The sequence below is a fragment of the Cynocephalus volans genome, chromosome 11, assembly GCF_027409185.1.
Source record: "Cynocephalus volans isolate mCynVol1 chromosome 11, mCynVol1.pri, whole genome shotgun sequence".
Lineage (NCBI taxonomy): Eukaryota > Metazoa > Chordata > Mammalia > Dermoptera > Cynocephalidae > Cynocephalus > Cynocephalus volans.
This window is the reverse complement of record NC_084470.1, coordinates 83,566,081-83,573,218: the sequence shown is the minus strand read 5'-3', so window position 1 is coordinate 83,573,218 and position 7,138 is coordinate 83,566,081. Positions and strand designations below refer to the sequence as shown.

The 7,138-nt window shown below is 38.7% G+C and overlaps 1 pseudogene; it reads left to right on the top strand.

The window, feature by feature from the left end:
• Positions 1-277: 277 nt before the first annotated feature.
• LOC134390129 (transmembrane protein 186-like) lies at positions 278-846 on the top strand (annotated as a pseudogene).
• Positions 847-7,138: the final 6,292 nt, after the last annotated feature.

Below are 7,138 nucleotides of genomic sequence, written 5' to 3'. Positions count from 1 at the left end.
CATAAAGACCCTAGTTATGATGGTCAGTGCCAGGCCTCATATTAATAGATCCATCTTGTCTTTTAATGTGGCCATAAAGACCAATGTTATTGGATGAGCTCTATTAAAAATGAAGATTCCAGGAGCATGAACACTCATGATAATTAATTAATGGAAATTAACTCGATGATTTGAATTTTATTTTTTCCCACCAGTCCTTTTTGATATTTAGAACTTGTGCACTCAAAACACTTGTCCGGATTTTCCTTCCTGTTTTTCTTAAAAAATTCTTTTCAACATGGGGCAACAGGAGACAGGGCCATGGCTGCCCTTCTCCGAGGTTGCAGGGGCCAGCTGGTGGGGGGTTAGGAGGCTTCTCCACCAGCTTTGGTGCTGCAATGAGCAGGAGGATCCCAAGAGGTGGATGGGGTTCAAGTCGCCCACCTTGAAGGAGAAACCACCAGGCACAGAGACTAAGAAATTCCAGATAGTCTCAGCTGAAGGCTGCACAGAATGCCCTGACAGTGGTGGCCCTGCCACCAGGGCCTCATGATCTCAACTCCTTGTGCCTCATGAGCAGGAAAGCTGGCTTCATCCTGGCCATGCTGTGTTGAATGAGCTATTTCTTCCAGAACCTTGTGGGCATCCCGTACGTTAATGAGTCCGGCACCTTCTGGGGCTGGCAGCAGGACACATACTGTTCTGTGGCAGACGTGATGACCCTGACAGAACCGAGGAACATTCTGGGCCATTTGTATCCAACAGTGCAGGGGGAAGCAGACCTTCTACCTCACCTTGCCTTATGGATGCTTCCTGGACAGAGAGGGTTTCCCACAAGTTTTTGGGGTGCTGGTCGTGCTCAAGTGAACAGCTGGGAGCTGGACCTCTGGGTAGCCTGGGGCTGCCTAGACCTCTGAAAGGAAGGCAAGAGTGTGGACAAGGCTGACAAAGGGGATGGGGCACCTGGAGCCTTTGCCAGGCTCCTGGGAACTTGTCTTTTGGGATGAAGAAATTCATGAGGCAGAAGCTAGTAAGCAGGTTTGGGAAGAAGGCTCTTAGTACCAGTTCTTACAACACTTGTGCATGACATTCAGTCATATGATAATGGCCAGAAGTTTCTGCTAAGGGCCGGTTCTTCGAGCAAGCTCTTCCAGGTTTCCTCAGATAGTCCACCGTGATGACATCAGCAGGCGAGGTGTGGCCAGGGGAGCACAGGCTTTGGGGTCAGAAGACTTGGGGTCCGTCACTGCTCAACTCCCTGTCCTAGTGCAAGTCATCGAGTCTCTCTGACCGTTGGTGTTCACGTCTATCAAATGGAAAGTCCTGCCTGTCTCAGGAGATGGGTGTGAGAATACACAACAAATGCTTTGCAAACTCAACAGCCCAGAGCAAATATTGAGCATTTGGTCAGAGGTAATGGCATGGTGAAGGCTTCAGGCAGTCAGTAGGGATTGCCAGAGCCCTGTATTGTGCCCTGTCATGTACCCAGCAGCAGAGGAGACTGGGATGAAGTCTAAAGGGGGTTCATTTCATTTCCCCAGGATGTTAACTGCACACCGACTGGGGCAGTGATGTCCAGGTGCCAAGGTTTTTTTCATCACCTGGTGGTTTAGAGGCTCTCACATCAGACGCTCTGCAGTGTAATAAAGTCAGATGGATCGAATGCTAGTGCATTATTTTATAAACTAAAGCCAGTTATATGCATTGCCCAACATAATTAGTAATATATTTTCAGTTTACAATTTGTAACAAAGAAGGAAGGCATGATCTTTATAATTTTGCCACTCAAAAGTCAATTAGTAAATGTTTTGTTGTCTAGCCTTCCAGTCATTGTTTTCTTGTGGTAAAATATACAAAACACAGTTTATCCTTTTAACCATTTAAAAATCTGCAATTCAGGGAAATTAAGTACGTTTACAGTGCTGTACAGTTATCACCACTATCCACTCCCGAAACTTTTCATCACCCCAACAGTCTCTGTGCCCATTAAGCAAACTCCCCCACCCCAGCCCTTGGCAACCACTAATCTGCTTTCTGACTCTCTGGATTTGCCTATTCTGGATATTTCATATAAATGGAACCATAAAATATGTCCTCTTTTGTGTCTGGCTTCTTTCACTTGGCATGCTTTCAAAGCGCATCCATTTTTGTAGCATGTATCAAACTTAATTCCTTTTTTTATAGCTAAATAATATTGTACCACATTTTGTTTGTCCAGTCATCCGTTGATGGGCATGTGTATTGTTTCCACCTTTTGGCTATTGCAAATAATGCTACTATGGAAACAAACATGCTTTTCACAAAAGTTACTTTAAAAATTTTCCCCTCCAAACAAAAGTTACTCATTTATACTCTTTACTAATATTTATTTATACTCTGCCTTCAACCATATTAGACTTTCTGGTACTTGGAAATAAAAAGTACAAACCAGCTAGGTGTAGGAACTTTCATTTCCAAAGAATCCTTGAGGTGAGTCTACGTTTTTAAATCCACAGTAAAATGCATAGCTACTGAATAAGAGGATAAACGATCTAAACTGATGGAGCAGCATAACATTTCAACTGAGCAACAGATACACCAGACCAAATGAAGTTCACTTTTCTTGTCACACACACACACGCACACGCACACGCACACGCACACGCACACACACACACACGCTGACACTTGCTCATACCTTTGATACTCACATGCATATGTGATTATGTCCTCCAAAGTCCTGCATGGAATCCCAGCTGCTGATAATAAAATTGGCCATTTGCAAATAATAATTGTCCTCGTGTTTGTTTTTCCTTTTTGATTCCCTATCTGCCAGACACACTTATTCAAGCAAACTATTATACTAAAATACTAGCTAAATACTAAATACTAAATCTCTATGTTGCAGAGTTGTGAAAAGATTCTGCAAATAGATCTTTGTTTTTCTATTTCAGTGCTGATGACTTCTCACAGTGAAAATTATGCTTCCAAACCATGTTCTATGGCTGCTTCTCAGGAGCATCCAGGAGACAGGGAGGGTGTGAGGAAGTGGGACTGGTCTAACTACCACACGTTCTAAATTCACCACTTCTTTCAGTGTCAAAATGTATCAGAGCCCTTGGAGCTTCTCCTGGTTGTTCCGTGTGTTTCCTGGCCCATGTGGGGCACATGTCTTCCTTGCTGTCGCTGATCTTGAGTTTCATCACAGGCCTCATGGCAGGGGCAGGCTCTCCCACGTCGAATTCAGAAGGGATCGGAGACAAACCAAATCTTTTCTCTCTGTGGGTCTATGCTGCTCTGCCCTCTTAACTTTGGTGGGATGGCCCCTTGTAATGTAAGGAGGCCTGCACAGAGATTCTCCCCAGAGTGTCAATGGAGGGGTGAGACCAACTCTCTCTGCCTGTATCTTCTTTTAATCTCCCCCAAACACCTCCCCTCATGTCCTGAGTTCTGAACCTCCAAGCAAGAAGTCTGACAAGGGAAGGTAGAGCAGCTTTCCTTTCCAGCTTTTGTCTCTCCTTTCTTTAGTCCAGTTATAAAGGCAGAGAAAAGTGTGTGTGTGTGTGTGTGTGTGTGTGTGTGTGTGTGTGTGTGTGTGTGTGTTGTGGGGTGGGGGAAGTGATATAAGTGTATAAACTGGGCAATAGGATGTAATATGATGCAATACAATGCAATATCATGTAATAATGTCATCCTTTTTTATTCATTTGGAGAGTAGGTCACAAATTTTCATGTACGTGTAGCTATTCTTGCATTCTTATTCTTGCCATCTGATCCTAATCTCTAAGAAACACACTCACATACACCTTCCAGAACATGCAAATAAATAGGTGGCTTTTAAAGACTAGTGGATGCAAAAACTATCTGGAGGACTTATTCAAAATGTAGATTTCTTGTTTCTGCAACCCCTTCCTCCTTTCCTTACTCAGTAAATCTGGGTAATAGTCCTGAGAATCTATATTCAAAAACAAACAAAAAACTCCTGGCAATTCTGATACATCTGATGTTGGGATCACAGTCTGAGAGTCACTAAACTAAGAGGCAAGAAAAGTCAGAAAATGGAAGGATTAAAGATAAGACAGATGTGATGGTTAATTTATTTATCAACTTGGGTGGGCCAGGGGATGCCCAGGTTAACATTGCTTCTGGCTGTGTTTGCGAGGGTGTTTCCGTATGAGATTAGCATTTGATTTTGAGTCTTTCTGCAGTGTGGGTGAGCATCATCCAATCCATTGAAGGCTTAAATAGCACAAAAAGCAGAGGGAAGAGGAGTCTGCCCACTTTCCTGTCTCACTGCTTGAGCTGGGACATCTGATCTCATCTTCTCCCGCCCTTGAACAGAACCTATTGGTTCTGTTTCTCTGGAGAATCTTGACTAATACAATAGATCTCCAGGGTTTTACAACATCCTAGTGAAAACCAATCTTCATAATAGCTGTATAGTATTATTTTTAAAAAGCAGAAACATGAGAGAAAACACTATAGGTAACAATAATTGTGAGCAACTGTATGTAAACGATTATTGAGCGTTCATATGGAAGCACTGAATTGCAAAATTGGAGAAAATCTTAGAGAATGTATTTTAACCAGTGGTGAATCCAGGTTTTATGAAACCAGGAGAGCATATCTGGGGGTGGGGGTGGGGGGTTCTTAAGAAAAAGAATATTAAAATATTAAAATAAGTATTTGGGTTCCCCAAAGTTCTGGAAGTAACCTGTGTAAGTGAGGGTCCCTGAAGCTTAAACTCATAAGCTTTACGGTAAATCCATCAGTGGGTGTAACCATCTTTCATGAAGAAGAGAAACAAAAGCCAGAAAAGGCTAAGAATGTTGGCCGTGTTCTTACATTGAGTCAGAGGTAGGACTGAGAATAATCTTTGGGTTTTCTGACTCTTCTTACCCATACTCTTATATAATTATATATACAATATTGAGTTGCATATACATAATTTATTTTCAACCTCCATATAAGGAATGATGTGGACTCCCACAGGGCTTCTTTTGAAGTGGAAAGAAACTCTTTAAAGTAGCCATCTCTCACTCCTGAATATTAACTAGCAATTGGCTATTAAAAATCTATAAATGAAGCAAAAGCTTTTGGTGCATTTTGAAGTTTTGGAATTATTTGCAGTGTCAAACATCAGTTTTTTGCAACACCATCACAACTGGTTCTTCATATTTTAATTAACAGCAACTAAAATTTCATTTAAATTGTGAGGATTTAAATGTGTTTAGTAAAGATAGTTTAATGGTTTCTAAAATACTTTGTTATCTATCATAATATATTGTTTCCAGATGGATCAAATATTCTGGATGATAAGCACCAAGCCATGCTGGAAATTAGACGCATTTTAGAATCAGTTTTCTAAGATGCAATTATTCACTTTACTATTTATGGATAATGCTGTTTAACAAATTAAAACCAAAATGGTGTATGTGAAAAATTAATCCCAATATATTACTCACTTAGGAATCAAGGCAAAATAAGCATTATGAGAACAAAAATAATAAAATATGCATTGCATTTTTTATAAATCAACTCCTTTATTTTTATAACACCTTTTAGAAACAAAAAATCTCCCAGAATACAAGCCAGACACACCATAACAAATGTAATTGATATAAAATAGAACTTTAGAAGCCTTACTTGGACTTCAATTTCCAAAGATATGGAATCTTTAATTTTGGAAGGTCATTTTGAAATCACAACATGATCTAAATAAAATACAAATTGTAGGTTTATATGACCAAAATTAGGGCTGCAAAGGGACAGTCCACTAAAAAAGTAAGTCTACCACTAATTGGTATTGTTCAGCCTCAACAGTGTTTCTTCCCTCGAATCACTGGTGTGTTACCCTGACTCACCAGATAAAGGATTTTTTCTTTAACGTGTAAGGACGCTTTATTCAAATCAATAAGAAATACTTTCCTCGGGCTTTTTTTAATAGGCAAATGATATGAGCAGGTAGTTTATAGAAAAGGAAATAAAAATAGCTGACAAATACATGAAAAGATTTTGAGCCTCAAAATTAAGGAAATGCAAATTAAATAAAATTCATACCTTTTTTCCCTTTCTTAATGTGGAAAAATACGCATAACATAAAATTTACCATCTTAACCATTTTTAATACTTCAGTGGTATCAACTACACTCATATTGTTGTGTGACCATCACAACCACCCTTCTCCAGAACTCTTCTCATCTTGCAACCTGAAAACCTGCACCTGATAAACAATAGCTCCTCATTTCCTCCTTCCTCCAGTCCCTGTTAACCACAATTCTGCTTTCTGCCCCATGAGCTTGATTACTATACATGCATCATTTAACTGGAATTATACATTATTTGTCTTTGTGATTGGTTTATTTCACTCAGAATAATGTTTTCAAGGTTCAGCCATGTAGCATGTGTCAGAATTTCTTTCCTTTTTAAGGCTACATTATAATACAGAATATAATATTAATTATCTAGTACTATTTATATAAGTTATATATTATATAAATATAATAATAAAATTATTATTATTAATTAGTTATATAATGAATTAGTTATAACAATAAATTAGTTATATAAATTAATTAGTTATAATAATAAAATTATTATTAATTAGTTATATAATATTATATAAATATAATATAAAATGAATTTCTTTCCTTTTTAAGGTTCACTTGTAGCATGTGTCAGAATTTCTTTCCTTTTTTAGGCTGAACAATATTCCCTAGTATGTATACATCATATTTTGCTTATTCACTTATCTGTCAGCTTTCACATTTTAGCTATTGTGAATAATGCTGCTATGAATATGGGTGTACAAATATCCTTTTGAGACCCTAATTTCAATTATTTCCCACATGTATTCAGAAGTGCAATTGCTGGATCATATTATAATAAAGTTTTTAATGTTCTGAGGAACTGCCATACTGTTTTCCGTGGCGGCTGTACCATTTACATTCCCACCAACAATGCACAGATGCTCCAATTTCTCTGCATCCTTGCCAACACTTTTATTTTCTGTGTTTTTGTTTTTTAAGTGTATCTATCTTTACGGGTGTGAGTTGATAACTCTTTTGTAGCTTTAATTGCATTTACCTAATGATTAGTGACATTGATTATCTTTTCATGCTCTCATTAATCATTTGAATATTGTTTTTGGAGAAATATCGATTTGTCTGTTGCCCATGTT